The 19,198-nt window shown below is 38.9% G+C and overlaps 1 protein-coding gene across 9 annotated transcripts in view; it reads right to left on the bottom strand.

Annotated features, from left to right (window-relative positions):
- The window catches only part of ELAVL2 (ELAV like RNA binding protein 2), a 197,257-nt gene that overhangs the window by 69,787 nt on the left and 108,272 nt on the right, over positions 1-19,198 (bottom strand). The window lies entirely within an intron of this gene.

Here is a 19,198-nt window from a genome sequence, read left to right as displayed (position 1 = left end):
TTCCTGCTATATTTTTGTCAGACTAACAAAGCTGTATTAAACTGCATATAGATCCATGCATGTGCATGTGCATGTGAGCATAAAGGCACATGTACACAGATTGAGATGGTTATATTTTCAGTGAAAATGAATTATTAAACCATTATTTTTGCCCTCAACTATATACACAGACTTTAACGCAAGGCCTACAAATAGAAATGGCTAATAATCATAACTGTTTTATTTGTACAGTTGCTCCTTCATGCCCATGGATTCCACCATACATGGTTTAAATGTTTTTCTTGCTCCCTCCCTCCATCCCAATTTTTTAAAAATAAAAGCAAACTTTGATTTTGTCCTTTTATCTAAGGCAGTGGTTCTCAACCTGTGGGTCCCCAGGTGTTTTGGCTACAACTCCCAGAAATCCCAGCCAGTTTACCAGCTGTTGGGATTTCTGTGAGTTGAAGGTCAGAACATCTGGGAACCCACAGGTTGAGAACCACTGACCTACGGGATGCCATTTTACTACCTCGTTCTATATAATATGCCTTGAGCAATGGATTTTGGTATTCATGAACCAAAGCTCAGCAGATACCAAAGGCCAGTGGATGCTGTTCTAGATAGCTCCACAAGATGTTTCTCACAATTTTATGAATCCACAAGCACCAGTACAGGCAGTCCCCAAGTTACAAACAAGATGGGTTCTGTAGGTTCGTTCTTATATTGAATTTGTATGTAAGTCAGAACAGGTACTTTTAAAAGTGTAACTCCAGCCAAAGTTTCTTTTGCTGTCCATGCCCGTTTGGAAGATTTCACCTCATTTTCCATCCCCATGAGAATTGGATTTTGAAAAATTTGGCTTGTTGTGGAAACCAATATTGGTGAGAAAGCTTCAGTGTAGACACCTTTACCCCCATGATAAGTCAGGAATGAATTTTCCTTCCAAGAGGTAGATTTCTCCCACTTCCTCTTGTCTTGGAGAAAGCCTGTAGTTATAGGGAAAATAAAACCCAGCCCATTCAGGAGGTTAATGCATTTGTGGCCTACTAAAATAAACAGTTTGTCCTGCAATTAGCAAAACAAATTTCTTACTAGTACACCTAGCTCAAAACTCATAAGAACATATGCAAGAAAGGCTTGGAACTCTCTTTGATCGAAGTTCCAAATTGTAAGAACAAAATGTGGATTGATAAAGTTAAGTATATCAACTGGTAGAAGTTCAACAGTACTACTTATAGACTCAAATTAAGTGGTTAAACATCTAGCTATAAAATTGTCTCTTTCCATGGCAATGCACACATTCTACTGTAAAACAGTGAATCTCCAAGGACAGAATTATCAAGTTACAAGTTGAATATGAATGAGATAAGCTGGGGGAAAATTCAACATGAGATGGAACACATACTGAACAGGACTGACATTTATTAACTGTTCATGTAATACCTTGACAAATCTGATAAAAGTAGTGGTACAGGATACACTTAGTGTCATGTCATTGTACACATTCACTAGCTGACATACTGTACTTCACTATATCATCAAAACTGTATTCTTCCAAAGGAAAAAAAAGAGATCAATGGCTTCATTGCCACTGTGAGCCTTGCTGCCATGTGAAACAAGGTAAAGCAATTATACTTTTACTGAACTTTGACACTTCAAATGGGAGTAGAATCATGCTTAACTACTTCTGCCTTCCTTAATGTTTTCCCGGCTTATAAATATGGTATTATTAAAACCCAGGTCTCTGACACACTATACTTCACAGTAAACAAGCCCCCTAAAAACATAACAAGTTTCTTTCACTACTACAGGATGGGAAAGGTTTAAGACTTCAACAACCTAATCTGACATACAACCTTTTTATTTGACAAAGAGTCTTGATAATGTTGCTTTGCTGTTTAAAAAAAACTATTCCCCATTATAGTACTCAACCCCCCGCCCCCCAAATGACGTAGTAAAATCAGTAAATAGCATACTAAAAACTTTGTAATGTGGTTAAAAACGCATTAGGCATTAAAGCAACAAACAGTAATTGGAAGGTGACAGCAGAACTTGCAAATGCACTTGACTGATTGATTAGACTGGTCAACACACATTTTGGTGCCTAAGTGTTAGATCTATTTTTGGATATATCTGACCTGCTGATTCCAAAAATGGCATCAGTTCTCTCCTATCAACTCAAGTTTTTTAGATACAGAACATATGCCATCTACCAGTCATCATCTGCTCACCCCTAAAAATCGTAATAATGATATCCAAGAAACTCGAGCTCAATTTTATAAATCAGCACCCCAAATAACTCTAGGAACAGGCCTAAAAACTAAGACACACACACACTCACACACCTCTATCTATCTATCTATTATCTATATGCATGCGCACACACACACACACACATTTTAATGAACTTAGTAATGGATAGATGGGATTTATATAATAATAATAATAATAATAATAATAATAATAATAATAATAATACATTATTTATATCCCACCCCATTTCCCAATGAGGACTCAGGGTGGTTTACAACAAGTTGCAGCAAACGTTTAGTACCTTACAATATTAAACGGAGAACGAACTAACAAATCACCAAAATCATCCCCAAATCCCAAATCATACCTATTTTTCTTTCAAAATGAGACCCACATTTTATTTCATTATGGTAGACTTTAAGATACTAAAAGTCTATTTTGGGAAAACAGAGTGAGAGAGAAAGACAAGCTGCTACAGCTATTTTATTTTAAGCATGGTGTCAGAGCATGAGCTTTCCAGGCGACAGCTAATATGTAAGGTGATAACTCAGTGGAAGAGTACATGCATGGATGGAAAAATCGCAGTTACAACCTCCATGTGGAACTGGGAGGCTTATCTGAAAAACTCTTCACTTAGTACAATGCAGGTTCCTCTGTCCACATGATATTGAGTATCGTTTATCCAACCTTCACTCATCCAACGCTCTGTATTATCCAATGTAGTCTGCCACCATGTACTGAACTGCTTTTTTGTCAATTTGTTGTAAAACTTTTTATTTATAAATAAAACATCACATTTTCGTGCTTAACTTTTAAAATAATAACATAATTTGTTTAATAGGTTTTTCCTTAATCCTTCCTTATTATTCAACATTGTTGATTATCCAATGTTCTGCCAGCCCATTTATGTTAGATAAGCAAGATTCTACTGTAATGAAAACTGACAAAGATATAAAGTAGTAGCTTGAATATGTATGGAAAACTACATTTTTTTTCATTTCTTTCTTACTTATACTCATCCTCCATACATAAGATTCAATAAGAGAAGGAGTAAGCTTTTACGTAGTCCAGACGTCTTATCTTACTTTTGAGTTGCAGTCTTCCAACTACATGCAGAATTATGGTTCAAGTTCTGACATTTTAACTAGGGTGGAGAATTTTCCAAAGTCTTGGGCCACATACTGACCAATCCAGACCATAGATATGGGGCGCCCTACCAACACGTCCCCAATCTTTTTTTTAAAAAAAATGTACACAGAATGACCTCTTATGACTCCTAGAACATATAGGAATCAAAATCAACAGAATTTTAGCCCTGGGCTACTTTGAGACTAGGTGGAGTTCCCCCACCCCATTCAAAACTGGGACATGGTGTGAAGTTATATCTTGGCTTTTTCTGTATTAAAAAATTTAAGATGCTGTTTTGATCTGAGAGGGCCACATTCCACCTATCCCTGCTTTAAACCTCGTCAAAAAGCTTGCTGCTGCTAAATAAGAAGACCCCGAACTATCATCATGACAATTCCACCAATGAGTGTATAGTACAACCGGCATTCATGGTTTCGTTTATCCATATCAAACAAAATATGCCCTCTCTAGACCTTTTAGGTGCTCCAGCATGACTCCATGATACTCCTGGGTCACAGGTTCTTCATTCAATAGGATTTACCTTTATCCATAGTTTCACATATCCATGCAAAGGATCCAAGGGTTGTTCTGAATTACAAGTTTCAGGGATGTGAGTAGCAACTACAAAATCATAGACAAGGATTTCTTATATTGTTATCTCCCCATTACCTCCTCACCTCTGCCCCAAAAGGATATGGAAACTTTCCTACTCACTAGTGAAACCAGATGTAGAAAATATATCATTACTCAGCATCATGCCCAGACTAAGTGTACTCACAAATATAAATGTTACTGTATGACAGCTGTATGCATAATAAATAAACACTTCCAAGGATTTCTGAGCAGCTCCTTAGCTACAACTTAAGAAAATAACTTTGGAAGCAATACTCAATAAAACTGCTTACTAGGATTATGCAAGTAGAGTTAGGTAATTCCAATCTCTTCGTCTCCCTTCCCAGCTGCAGCACAAGATAGTGAAGAGTTATTGTAAAGGAATGCCATGAATTCATGCAAATCATTTTGAATATTTACAAAGAGCACTACATGTGCCAGGTATTCTGACTACTATTGTTTGTTTGTTTTGAGTACTTATATGTCATCCTTCAACTAAAAAGGCCCCAGAGTTGCTTATAAATTGCTCATACCACAACTCCACAATGTGCTTTCAAGACACTAAACAGCATCAACAGGGATCTTCATTGCTCTTAAGTGCTTGAAAACCTGGCACGGACTGACAAAGCTTTGTAGAGCTACATATATGTAAGAGGCTGGGGAGATGGATATGATCAAGTGGTATTTCCAACTGGCTACCCAAGATACCAGAGGTTTGTAATCTAATGACAATGAAAATGAGCTGCCCTATATGTTAAGTTTTCTCAGTTAGAAAAAAGATGTGCACTGCAAGTTTCTTACTTCTGTAATCTTTCACTGTCTGGATGAGAGGATAGAAAACTTAGGAAAATGAACTTTTTCCCAAGGTGAGCAGTGTTTTGTCTAGGTTATGTATAAAATGAATTGCCCAAATGGGCACAAATATCTTTTCTTACCATTACGTGTAATTCACATAAAGCCACATACATTTTTGTCAAATGACTGGATACAGGTTTCTCATGAAATTTGGCAAAAAACATAAGAGAAAAAAGTGATAAAAGGAGACTAAAAAGCAAGATTTCAGCATCACATCAGAAACTAACACTTGTGTATGTCAAATAAAATGAGATGTAGAAATATTTATGTTAACCAGTGATGGAAGAAGGGTGCTGCAGCTTCTGAAGACTACCAAGGGAAGCAATTTAATTATTATTTATTTATTTCGGACATTTGTATCCAGTCCTATCGTGACCTCCGTAGAGGGACTCAGGGCGGCAATTCACTCTTTTCCCCCTAATCACAAAAAAGATTGTCTGGAGGGGGGATTGAGAGTTCCCCAAACAGTTTGGATAGCCACATGTAGGCTGTTCATTCGTTCAGTCGTCTCCGACTCTTTGTGACCTCATGGACCAGCCCACGCCAGAGCTCCCTGTCGGCCGTCACCACCCCCAGCTCCTTCAAGGTCAGTCCAGTCACTTCAAGGATGCCATCCATCCATCTTGCCCTTGGTCGGCCCCTCTTCCTTTTACCTTCCACCTTCCCCAGCATAATTGTCTTCTCCAGGCTTTGCTGTCTCCTCATGATGTGGCCAAAATACTTCAACTTTGTCTCTAGTATCCTTCCCTCCAATGAGCAGTCGGGCTTTATTTCCTGGAGGATGGACTGGTTGGATCGTCTCGCAGTCCAAGGCACTCCCAGCACTTTCCTCCAGCACCACAGCTCAAAAGCATCGATCTTCCTTCGCTCAGCCTTCCCTAAGGTCCAGCTCTCACATCCGTAGGTTACTACAGGGAATACCATGGCTTTGACTATGCGGATCTTTATTGCCAGTGTGATGTCTCTACTCTTTACGATTTTATCGAGACTGGACATTGCTCTCCTCCCAAGAAGTAAGCGTCTTGTAGACTAGAACTTTGCAAACACTTGGCGCATACTGACCATTATTCTACAATGCACAGACATCAACAGCCCTAACACATGTGTACACATGAAGTGGAATATTTGCTTTCTAAAGATGGCAGATACTCTCTTCTGTCAAAAAGAAACAGCCAACGTAACTTCTGTTTCATTAGAAAAGTAGCACACTTATTTCTAACCACGAAAAACAAAAATACATTTGAAAGCCACAGGCATAAACCAGAGAGAAAATAGTTGTATTTATCTTCAGAAGACGCTAACATAAATGCTATCATAAACATAATTTTCTATCGCAATAATGAAAAAGCTATTGCTGAGGAAGATGAAGGAGCATATTTTGTGACAGCCACTTTTCTGGAAACTACAGCATTACATTGGAACGCTGCTGTGGTCGCTGCAAACAAATTCCCCTAATTTTCCTAACAGTGTTCTAATGCAGAAAGCAATGGACAAGGGATATCGCTCATTCTGGTTATTGGTGCTGAAATGCTTTAGGTTTTCTTTTTCCAGCTGTCTGCTAGTGAAAGACTTGTCTCCTACACTTCTTCCACGTGAAAATAAGGGTCAAATACAGTTGTAGCTCCACATTTGTGGTTTTGACTTTTGTGGATTTTATTATTCACATATTTGGTTTAAATGTGTCTAGAATACATAGGTCTTCCACTGTGACTCTATGGTCAATTTTCTTAAGTCATGCTGGAGTCCCTAGATTTCCTCTCTATTAATATTTAGGTGCTCCAGTGCAATTCTATGGTGAGTTTCCAGTGGAAGTGGACCATAGAGTTGGGCTGGAAGATTTAGAAATTCCTAGAGATAATCTCACTTTCTCACAGATCCTGTGTTCATAATCTCAAGTGAGTATGGAAGTTTGACTAGAGTCATCACTTTCCAACCAAACTGGGCTTCCTATAATGAAGCAGGCTGTCTGACCATGTAAATATCCCACTGTGGAAGATGCAAGACATTGCACTGGATGGTCTACACTGCAGAAGCACAACATATAACACATGGTATACTTACAAGGCACATACCATTAAAGCAGGCATTGACTTCTGATTTCCATCAGATGTTCATCTTTTAACATGATCTTTTGTGTATCTTTCTGTGTGCACCTTCTAATATGTTCAATGAATATGGTACTGGCCTCCCTGGTTAAATGCACAAAATGCTTTCAGACTCATCGTTGCTCCAAAGTGGCAACATCCTGAGAGTAGAAGAGCAGAGCTCTTCCAAAGTTTCATAGTGTACACAATACACCTCCACCTGAAGCAGTAAGTCAACATATGTCTTCAGGTCAGTGATATCATAAGGAGGTCACAGCTTGGCTTTGGTATGTTTCTTTGTTACCATGTCCCAAATATATAACTTTTTCCGAGGAGGAGTTCAAAGGTTTTTGTTACTGTTTATTTGTTCACAGTCTTCTTTGGCCCTGGATGCTCCCCAATAAGAACCCTAACTCCTCAGCAGATGTCTGTCATTCCTGGAAATGACAAAGTGTGTGCCCTCTCATGATCTCTACCTCCAAGCTGCTTCTCCATAACTTAAACCATTCTTGTGCCAACAGGCATTTTAGAAACAGAATGGGATGGATTTCTAATAATGTGCTGTAATATTTTAAGGTTTCATAGCCTTTCAATTAATTATAATGATTTAATGTCTGGTGTTTAAACTTTAAAAAATGGTTAAACTGATTTTATAACAGCTATAATAAATATTTATTGTTTTATCAAAAATGGTATCATTGCTTATCTGCATGGCTTGAATGTTTTAACTTTACACATGTTTTTAGTCACCCATTATGGGGAGAAAGGCAAGATGATGATACATCATGTTTCTACCATGGCACGGGGCATTTTTCATCACAAAACATCACAATACCTGGGGATACAAATCTCCCAGTGGAAATATGCAATAGATTTGCTGAGATAACCTTTTCCCTCAATTTTCCCCATAAATAAACATGCATGTGACAGGTGGCTAAAATCTGAAGGAATTGCTTTAACTCTTTGGATGACAGATAAAATGTCTTTGTATGTCTAATTCTATGTGAATTCTACAATAAAACTAAAATGTTAATCTAAGACAGGTATGGGCAAACCCAGGCCCGGATATGGTCCCTTGAGCTGTTTTCTCAGACCATCCTCTCGCTCATCATCCTACCCTTCCTTCCTTCTCTCTTTCCTTCCTTCCTTCCTTGCTTCCTTCTCTCTTTCTCCTTTCTTTCTTCCTTTCCTTTCCTTTTGCCTTTGCTTCCCCCTCCCTTCCCTTCCACCTTTCCTTCTTTCTTTCTACCCTTCACTTCTTCCCTTTCTTCCTTCTCTTTTCCCTTTCTCCTAGGGAATGTTTAGCTGGGAGAAGCGAAGGTTGAGAGGGAACATGAAAAACACATTTTAAGATTTAAAGGGTGTCCCATTGAGGAGGAGGGGAAGAACTGACTGACTTTCTGCTGCTCTAGACACCAGGGCACAAGGGAGCAATGGTTTCAAATGACAGGGAAAGAGATTCAAATGAAAAGATTAGGAAGAACTTCCTAAGTGTAAGAGCTGTTAGAGAGCAGAATTGGCTGCCTGGGAGTGTGGTGGAGTCTCCTTCTCTGGAAGAGAAGAGGCTGTCTATCAGGAGTGCTCTGATTGTGCCTTTTTGCATGGCAGGGGACTGGACTGGACAGCCCTTGTGGGTCTCTTCCAGCTCTAGGATTATATATCAGGAGTAGGCAATACGGGGGATAGACTTTTGCTCTCCTGTACACTACCTCATCCTGACCAAGATCCTTTTGGGATCTAAATGTTTCCTGACTTTCCTTTACTTTCTGCCTTCAAAACAAAAGAAGAAGGGGAAGAAAGGGCAGAGAGGGGATTTGGAGAGAACCCCCTCCCCCCCCCCCGTCCACTCACCCCACTCCAGCCTGCCATGCGCCCCCCCAAGTTAGAAAGTTTGCCCATGCCTGATCTAAGACCATGAAATTTGGTAGCCTGATTTGCGAGATGTCTATAAATCCTATTAGGAAACACAGTCAATTGTGAAGAATGCTGGGAATACAATTCAACAGAAACTAAAGGGTCCACTTCAATTAATCAGACAAATGGATGCTGAGATAAAGGCTTAAAGTCCACATTTAGAGAAGGAAAATTCTTTAAAGGTTATTTTCCAAGTATCACTTATGTGATCTTATCGGTATAAGGGTCATCTGTAATCTATAGTTCAGCACAGTTCATAAATCTTAACTTCTCATGTCTGTCTTTCCTTCCTTTGATTCATTTATGTAAAGCCATTTCTGTCCTTCTCAACTCTTAAAAAAGAATTCAACAAAATAAACAAAGATTATTGTTGTTATTATTGTTTGAAACACAACAAGATGAGTCCACAGCAGACACTCTGCTGGCTGTAGTATTGGATCACGTCAGACACTTCCCAAGTGTCTAGGATTGTGTGATATATTGGCAAATAATGCATGCAGATCCCAGTAAGGTAGCCTTTTACAGCTGGCAGATGGTAATTTTGTCAACGCTGATTGTGTTTAAGTGCAGGCCAAGGTCTTTAGGCACTGCACCCAGTGTGCCGATCACCACTGGGACCACCTTGACTGGCTTGTGCCACAGTCTTTGCAGTTCGATCTTTAAATCCTCATGTTGTGCCAGCTTTTCCAGTTGTTTCTCTTCAATCCTGCTGTCACCTGGAATTGCAACATCGACAATCCATACTTTGTTTTTTAACACGATCATGAGGTCAGGAGTATTGAGCTCCAAAACTCTGTCTTTCTGAATTCGGAAATCCCAGAGTACCTTGACATGTTCATTTTCTGTAACTTTTTCTGGCTTGTCGCAGGCAGATAGTATTTGTGGTACAAGTCCCAATTAATCATCTGAGCATCGGTGTTGTGCCTCTGCTTGTAGTCTGTCTACACAATCTTCTTACAGCAGCTGAGGATGTCATCTATTGTTTCATCTGCTTCCTTGCAGAGTCTACATTTGGGATCTGTCATCAACTTTTCAATTCTGGCTTTGATGGCATTTGTTCTAGGGCCCTCCGCTGTTGTTGTTGTTGTTGTTGTTGTTATTATTATGCTACATTTATACCCTGCCCTTCTCACCCCAATGGATGACAGGGCGGCTTACAGACCATGGCATACAATGCCGCATTACACATACAATAATAAACAAAACATGTAAATTTAAATAGTTAACATATCAATTTAAACAATTAAAATATAACTACAATAAAACAGTAAACATTCAACCATAACCAAAGTGGGCTGATGGAAAAAAACAGCCTAAAGCAGCAGGCAACAGGCGAGGAGGGGCCTCTAAGTAGATACTGACTGACTAAAATGCATAGCTACGTTTTTCCAGAATTCGTAAGGCATCCAACCAACAATAAGGCTCTCCTCTCAGTTAGATTTTCAAAAAGCACTTTGATGGCTGCATACAATTATTTCTGTGCTAAAACAGATTTAAAGCAGTCAGCTGCGATATAAGAAATAAAATATACAAGAAATCTGCATTTTAGACAAGACTGACAGTGTACTGGTAATGCCCAATTTTGAAAGGTTGCAAGCAACTAAGAGGATGTACTGCCCAACAGAAAAACAGAAACAGCATTATCATCGCCAAATATAACTTAGGTAATGATGGTACAACCACTTATATTCTTGACAGGAAAAGATAGCTTTGCTGCAGGACTAGGAGTGCTAACATAGTCTTCCCCTTCCCTAACGTTATGCTTGAGAAATTTGCGCAGGGGAAAAATCAACAGCAAGTATTTGGCAAACCTATTTCCAATCCTTCAGGACCAGTGCTTTCAAGAACTCAACCTCTTTTAACTGCAGGATGCACATACATCTCTAAACTAGTTAGATGAGGAACAAATTAGTAAGAAGCACCAGAACACAACCGTTTTTCTCCCAAAGGGAAGATCCACCAATCACTGTCATCTAAAATTTCTTGTCTCTAGAGCACACTAGCTACAACCTTCCCCAAGTTTCTTCCCCTCCAGCATCCTACCATTCAGGCAAACAGATTACTTGTGTAAGCAGTTAAATAAATGAGATCACTAGCTGTGGTAATTATGTGCCAACTGGCTGAAAGTCAAGGGGGAGGCGGAAGAGCAAGGCACGCTTGTCAGGAGGCAGAAAAAGAGAAAGCATAGCAGAATACTTGTTAGCTTAAGATCTTGGATATTTACCAAACATGTTCTTAATGTCGCCCCACAAAAGGACACTGGATCTGTTCCCCCTACACTGTGCCCAATTAACACAGAGAAAATGGAAAATTTAAAAAATGTGAAATGCAAAGGCAACCAATCTGGGTTTGAAAATACACCATACAAATAGGTTTCATGATTATATATATCATGTCCTTCGATAACACTCACCAGGAAACCCTACAAACCCCTAGAACTAAAATAGAAAACCAAAAAGAGAAGGGTATTTATTTATTTATTTATTTATTATTTATTATTTGCATTGTTAACCGCCACTCTCAGCCCGAGGGCGACTCGTGGCGGGTAACAGCAACAGAAATCGCTAAAAAATTTCAAATTAGTTGTCTAATAATTAAACAAATAGACTCTGGAACCATATTGCCACTGATCTTATGCTAATCTAAATCACTTTGAAATTCTTGTTGGTTGAGATATGAATATTAAAAAATATGTAGAAATCCAATATCATCTGCCCAATACCTTATCTGCTTTCTTGAGAGCATTCAATGGGATATCATTCAGATGACATACACCTGTTTCCAATCAGCATTACTCAGGACATTGGTCCTTCAACAAGACACTGAGAATTTTTGTTAACTCCTGATTGTGAGAGCTTTTCAGCAATGGAATTCTCTGACCCAGAGTGTGGTGGAGGCTTCTTCTTTGAAGGCTTTTAAGCAGAGGCTGGATGGCCATCTGTCAGGGGTACTTTGAATGCCATTTTCCTGCTTCTTGGCAGCGGATTGGACTGGATGGCCCACGAGGTCCCTTCCAACTCTATAATTCTATGATTCCTAAAATGACATTTTCAGCTTGGCGATTTCACAAGTTGGCCAGCAGTCTTGTGTCTGTGCATCTGTCCTCTTCCACATTTACCCATGGCCAAGCTACCACTCTCAGAAAATAGCTGCTCAATGCATCAAGGGTCAACTTTAGAATAGCATTAGGAACACCACTGGCCTAGCAGGGCTCACAACAGTGCCATCTAAGGGGACTATTATTTTGATAGCCCCTCAATGTCCAACAACAATGGGATCATAAATTATCCCTGCCTGTACTAAAGTTCCATAACATATTTATTTATTTACTTTGCTTATATACCGCTGTATCTCAAGCCCGAAGGCGACTCACAGCGGTTCACAAACAGTAAAAACAGTAGAAACAGCAGTGGTTCCATACAATATATAACAATTGACTTAACACATTATCCATAAATTACCAATAAGCAATTACAATGCACAATTATTACAAAAAACAACCGTACCCAATCTTCTCATCATCCAAGCGTAGTCCAGGTTCGTCGTCCATTGTTCCATTCCTATGTTCCATTACCAGATTGCACTAAACATTTAAAAGGTCACTTTCATTTGAAATTCCTTCACTAACCAGATTTTGAATTTTTTTAAAAAAAATATGGCCTACAACATACAAATTTCATGGCACAATTTCCACTGAGGTGTAAAACCACCATCTGGATGTATGTAGGACCAAATGGAGACATACAGGCAGTCCCCAAGTTATGAACACAAGAGATTCTAAAAGTTTGTTCTTAAGTTGAATTTGTATGTATGTAATTTGAATGTTTTGCCTTATGTTGGAAATGGACCTGAGTCCTCTTGGGCAGTATATAAACAAAGTTTTATATTATTATTACTAATCAGAACAAGTTCATTTTTAAAGTGTAGCTCCAGCCCAATAGATATAGCCAGCATGATGTCTTGAGATGGCTTTAAACAGCTGGTTTTAAATTACATATAACCGATTTTAATGCTTGTGTGTATTTATAGTTATCTATGTCCCGGCATGGAATGTTTGCCATATATATGTCGTGCTCTGCCCTGAGTCCCCTTCGGGGTGAGAAGGGCTGAATATAAATGTTCCAAATAAATAAAGAAACCAATAATTTTTTAGCTTTGGATAGCATAGAGAAGGGTTTAACGCCTCTGTGGTGTTTGTTTTGTTGTCTGTGCCCCTCTTCATACAATTTCACCTCACTATACTGGGTGACCTTGGGTAAATCTCAATCTTAGACCAAGGCAAGGCACACACGCCCTGAACAAATCTTGGCAAAACCTTTGTGATAGGGTCACCAGAAGTGGAAAATGACTAAAGGGCACATAACAGCAGCTCTATTCTTAAGAATTTTGGTATTCCAGTTAGGGTTTTGAAAAAGAGAAAGGATTGCAACAGCTCTTTCTAGTCAATGCAACCCCTCTGTTAAGCTAGTTCTTTAACCTGCCCAGAAGAGCTCCTCCACTTTTCAGCTCTTATTTTAAAAGCCTCTTGTTTGTGCCAGCATTGAAACAGGCAACATACAATGAATCTGAATGAAATATAGAAATTATCAGAAGCTTTAAAAGCAGAAGAGGAATATGATGGGAAAATCCCAATCATTTAACTTATTTACTTAGGTACAGATTTATTTGAATAAAACAGAATCTATTTCCATATGAACACAAAAGAGCTTTGTGACAAATTTGAGAAAAAGTTTTCTCCCCAAAATGGCACTGAAGTTTGGTTTGTTTTTTTTAAAATGAGGGGCGAAAATCAAAATACAATTAATCCACAAAAGAAGTTTAAACTATAAAAGTGGTGTTACATTTTATGCAAACTTTCATAAAGAAAGTACAGCACTTGGAAAAAAGCACTTTCCAACCAAAAGGACATCTGTCAAAAGTCTTCTGGTGAAAAGACTACATGTAGAGGATCAACCTAGCTTCCATCAGAAGGGTGTCCCAGAGCCTAGGAGGAGTCAACAAGAAAAAAAGCTTTGTTGAAACAAAGTGTTTAACTCTAAAACCTCATCATAGAAAGAGAGAAAGGAAGCAATTGTCACAGTCCACTGTCTCTATACAGATTTATTTGGTAATTTCTTTGAATCTTTACCAACACAAATCAGGCTTACACAGCCACTTCTCTGCTCAACTGGACCAAGTACAAATAGTTAGTAGTGTGATGACCCAAAATCTTTAATTTGCAACTAATTTCCACTGCAAGTCTACTTCCTTAAAAGCAACAACTATGAAGTCAAGTTGGCATTCAGTGTCTATGCTCTATGCCAGGGGTCCTCAAACTATGGGCCGGAGGCCAGATACGGCCCTCCAAGGTCGTTTACCCGGCCCACACTCAGGGTCAACATAAGTCTGAAATGACTTGAAACACAACAACACACAACAACAATCCTATCTCATCAGCCAAAAGCAGGCCCACGCTTCAAATTGTAATACTAATAAGTTTATATTGTTATTCATTTTAATTATTGTATTGTTTTAAGTGTTTTTTTGCACTACAAATAAGGTATGTGCAGTGTGCATAGGAATTCATTCATTTTTTTCAAATTATAATCCGGCCCTCCAACAGTTTGAGGGACTGTGACCTGGCCCTCTGTTTAAAAAGTTGAAGGACCCCTGCTCTATGCTTTGTCTTCCTATACAACTGCCATTAACAGAGGTCCATGGGATTGTCGAAGGCTTTCATGGCTGGAATCACTAGGTTCTTGTGGGTTTTTTCGGGCTATAGAGCCATGTTCTAGAGGCATTTCTCCTGACGTTTCGCCTGCATCTATGGCAAGCATCCTCAGAGGTAGAGGTCTACCTCTCTACCTCTGAGGATGCTTGCCATAGATGCAGGCGAAACGTCAGGAGAAATGCCTCTAGAACATGGCTCTATAGCCCGAAAAAAACCCACAAGAACCTAGTCCATGGGATTGTTTGTTAACGGCCTTCAAGATTAGTCACTGAGGAACATCACTTCAATTCACCTCAAATAGTAAAAATAAAAAGCAGAATCTATCGAAAAGGACAACTCTATTCTATCAATATCTGATTAGAGAAAGCTAGCATATTATTGGCCTGATTGAAAAGAGTCCGATAGAGTTTTGATTACTGGCAACTTGGGCCATTGAAGTTATAACCCGAAATTCCTATTTCAACTGTCTCATATCACAGCAGCTTTTTTAAAATCACCTGTCCCTTGTATATGATTGCTAAGCATATATCTATTTTCAGAGATCCACTCACCCACTACTTTCCTTCAGAGGTAGGAAACACGTTTTCTCCACTGAGGTTATACATCTATGGGAGTTATAAATAGGAGCCAAGCTTCTCCCTCAAAATCCCCACCACTATATTCTCTAGACCAAGAGAAAATCTGGATTGGTAATTATTTCCACTTAAAATTGCCATCATCCACAAACATACAAACATTCATTCCATGACTCCAAGATACAATTATTTCCGTGGAGTCCCACCATCATCCCATGCACATCTGGTGAGGATTTGAGGAAATGCTTGATAAAAGGCAAATCAAGCAATTCAAACTGATTCAGTTTGATTAGCCAGTATGGGCAAAGGTGACAGAAGACTCACTCCATGCAAACATTCTCCAATTTTGATGAAGATAAGGTACTCTTTACAATACTACAATTCAAAATTATGTTTTTGTACCTACATAATATATTGATTTCTCAAATAAGAAAAAAATAAAAGATGACAGCTCCTTTCAAGTAATCTATTTGCAAATACAACCTAAAAACAAACTATCCTACTAGGCAACAATGAGCATTATTCTTGAAAAACCTATAAACCCATTTTGCTATGCCAGTTTCCTCTGTAATTCTGTTTGGAAAATTCAAGTAATCTATTTGCAAATACAACCTAAAAAACAGTAGGATAGTCTGTTTTTTAGGTTGTATTTGCAAATAGATTACTTGAAAGGAGCTGTCATCTTTTAATTTTTTTCTTATTTGAGAAATCAATATATTATGTAGGTACAAAAACATAATTTTGAATTATAGTATTGTAAAGAGTGCCTTATCTTCATCAAAATTGGAGAAAGTTTGCATGGAGTGAGTCTTCTGTCACCTTTGCCCATACTGGTTCATCAAGCTGAATCAGTTTCTACTCAGCTTGCATTTGCACTCCATTTTGCTTGCCATCCATCAATTCAGAAGCAAAAATGTTGGCATCACTATCACATTGCTCAGGAGTCACATATCTAAGCACTGCTTACCACAAGTATCAAACAATGTTTGTGATAAAATGCAAGTATTATAACACTTAATATTATGATTTAAATGTATTATAACACTTAATTTAAACCATCTTGTATCTTACAGTTGTTGAAGTTTTGTGTGATTTCAAAGTCATCTTCTACTCAACATCTAAAAGCTGAAACCACTATAACACACTGACTTAAAAGCTGGTATATTTTAAGCACACCAGCTGTATCATGTATATTTTTGCATAACATTCATATTAGTTTTTGGTATATTTCTGAATACATTCTTATTCATTTAATAGGTAAAGGTAAAGGTTTTCCCCAGACATTAAGTCCAGTCATGTCTGACTCTGGGAGTTGGAGCTCATCTCCGTTTCTAAACCAAAGAGCCGACATTGTCTGTAGACATCTCCAAGGTTATGTGGCTGGCATGACTACATGGAGCACCATTATCTTCCTGCTGGAGTGGTACCTATTAATGTACTCACATTTGCATGTTTTTGAACTGCTAGGATGGCATGAGCTGAGATTAACAGCGGAAGCTCATGCCACTCCCCAAATTCGAACCTGTGACCTTTCGGTCAGTGAGTTTAACAGCTCAGTGCTTTAACTCACTGCACCACCAGGTGCTCTCATTCATTTAATAAAGTACCTTAAAACAGCTAGTGTTAGCACATTATCTTTTTAAATGGGGGGATGGGACGGGATGAACTCAAGACATGATTCATCATTTACTAAAAAAAAAAGCTAGATTATTTGGACTCGTTTTCAGATCTACTACCCACTTCTCAAAATGACAAGGGGAGGGTCCTTTTCAGGTTCTTGTTGATACCTAACCAGGTGAAAACTTGAATACTTCTTATGAAGTAATGCCTTACAGAGCAGACTGAGAGTGTCTTAAACCATTCATGTTACAGACAACTAAACTTCTGGTTACCCTACAAGTGAGAGATGTTTGATGTTTTACTATCTTGTCATCAACAGGCCTCCTCAAAATTTGCAGACGCAAATTTAGACTATCAATCAGGAATGCAAGCTTCCTTTTTCCCTACTTCCTTCTACCTTACTAAGAATTATTGCCTTTTCTAGAGAGCCATGTCTTCTCACAATATGTTCAAAATATTGTACAACGTAGTTAGAACTATAGATATTATTGGTTAAGCCCTACTCTGTATTATTTCCTAAAACTGCTTAACAAATAATAACTTACTTATTCCTAGCTAGAAGTACTTCTAGCTTCTCAATTGCCTTTGGATTTATATAAAATGTTTTTTTTCTTCTTTCTTTTCCTTTTCTTTTTTGTTCATGTCAGGAGTGACTTGAGAAACTGCAAGTCGCTTCTGGTGTGAGAGAATTAGCCATCTGCAAGGATGCTGCCCAGGGGATGCCCGGATGTTTGATATTTTACCATCCTTGTGGGATGTGTCCCCACATGAGGAGTTGGAGTTGACAGAGGGAGCTCTACCCGCTCTCTCGGGATTTGAACTGCTGACCTGTGGGTCAGCAGTCCTGCCAACACCCACTGCGCCACCAGAGGCTCCATATAGAATGTTGAGAGCTAATTAATGTTTCATAACACATTCTGTAAGGCAGGAGAGACAAAACGTGTTTTCTTTTGGTCTATAAATGAAAGTAATAGAGTATGAAGGTACGATCTAGCATTTAAAATGTTAAGGACAATACATATTTATTTGCAATTGGAATAAAAAGTCAAAACTTAAGGGTACAGAGGCCAAATCTTTTAAGCTCTAGCCTTCAGGCAAAGATCCTCTACCATTTACATCAATTTCACTCCAGTTTCTTCTGCGACTGCTGTCATCTCAAATACCTACATTGTCCACGGATAGGTAAGTAAGTGCTATCTCAGCATGTATTTGAATTTAATAACAGGTATCACCAAGTAATGATATAGTAGCATCTGTGAAACCTTTGAGCTGATTACTAACTAGTTGGGAGATATAACTGCATCTGGCTGGAACAGTATGTGTATGCCATATATGTAGGAGAGTACAATATGCAGAAAATTGCTTATCATTATTCAGTGAGTCAGAAAGGATACTGGGAGATACACAGAGCTCTGTATGATTTACTCTATATATATTCATGCATGGCTTTAGAAATCTTATTAAAAAAACAACTCCAAAATCCTGGGTCAATTCATCTATAGGTCAATGTGGGTACTCTTTATTAAAAAAGAAACTATCCCCTTGTCTGAGTGGAGTGGCAAAAGGCAGGAGCTAAGTTGGTCGCAATAGGACCTGAAAGAAGCACCAAAAAATGCACCCTGTTCTTTCAACCTTTTCACAATTCTCTTCGGGGCAGGTTTGTGGAAGGAGATGCTGTCATTCCGTGGAGAGGGGAAACACCAGTGCCAACTCAAGAGGGTCACTTGCCCCTGGTCCACCACCACTCCCCTTACTGGGAATTGTGAAAAGGTTGAAAGAACAGGGTGCATTTTTTGGTGCTTCTTTCAGGCCCCTTCCTTTATCACAGGCCCCACTTGTGGGAACGAGGGAGAGAGCCTTCTCCTCTGTGGCCCCCTGACACTGGAATTCTTTGCCCAGTGAGATTAGGCAAGCCCCCACTCTAGCAACCTTCAAGAAGGATCTCAAAACCTGGCTTTTCCGTTGCTCCTTTGGAGAGTGACCTTACATCTCCTTTTGTTTGCTCCCCCAAAATGTTTTGTCTCCATACTGTACTTCCCCCTGCCTGTTTGAAGGCCTGTCTCCACTACTCGGTTTCCAATTAATTTCTCCCTCACAAATCAAATCAAATCATTTATTTCGGTCATTGACCAGCACAGAAAATAGTCACATTTTCATACAAACTTGGTGTGTTTGGTACGTTAAAAATATAAATATGACTGAAACACAATATGGGTGAGGGAGTAGAAGGGAAGGGGAAACAGGGTAAAAACATACAATGCCCAGATCCATCACCAAACTGTAGATTCAGAGAAGATTACTGGACACACAGTTAACTTTTGGGACTAGTCATTCCCTGACGGATTTTGTATGCTGCTGCACAGAACTCCCTCACAAATATTTCTGTTCCATTTCTGTCTCATCCTGAGTTTTTATCATTTTATCTTGTACATGTGGCCCGCTTATTGCGATTGTGATTTATCTCACAC

This window comes from Anolis sagrei, chromosome 2 (assembly GCF_037176765.1).
Source record: "Anolis sagrei isolate rAnoSag1 chromosome 2, rAnoSag1.mat, whole genome shotgun sequence".
In the NCBI taxonomy this organism is placed as follows: domain Eukaryota; kingdom Metazoa; phylum Chordata; class Lepidosauria; order Squamata; family Dactyloidae; genus Anolis; species Anolis sagrei.
The sequence above is the reverse complement of the archived record's forward strand: the minus strand, read 5'-3'. Positions and strand labels throughout refer to the sequence as shown.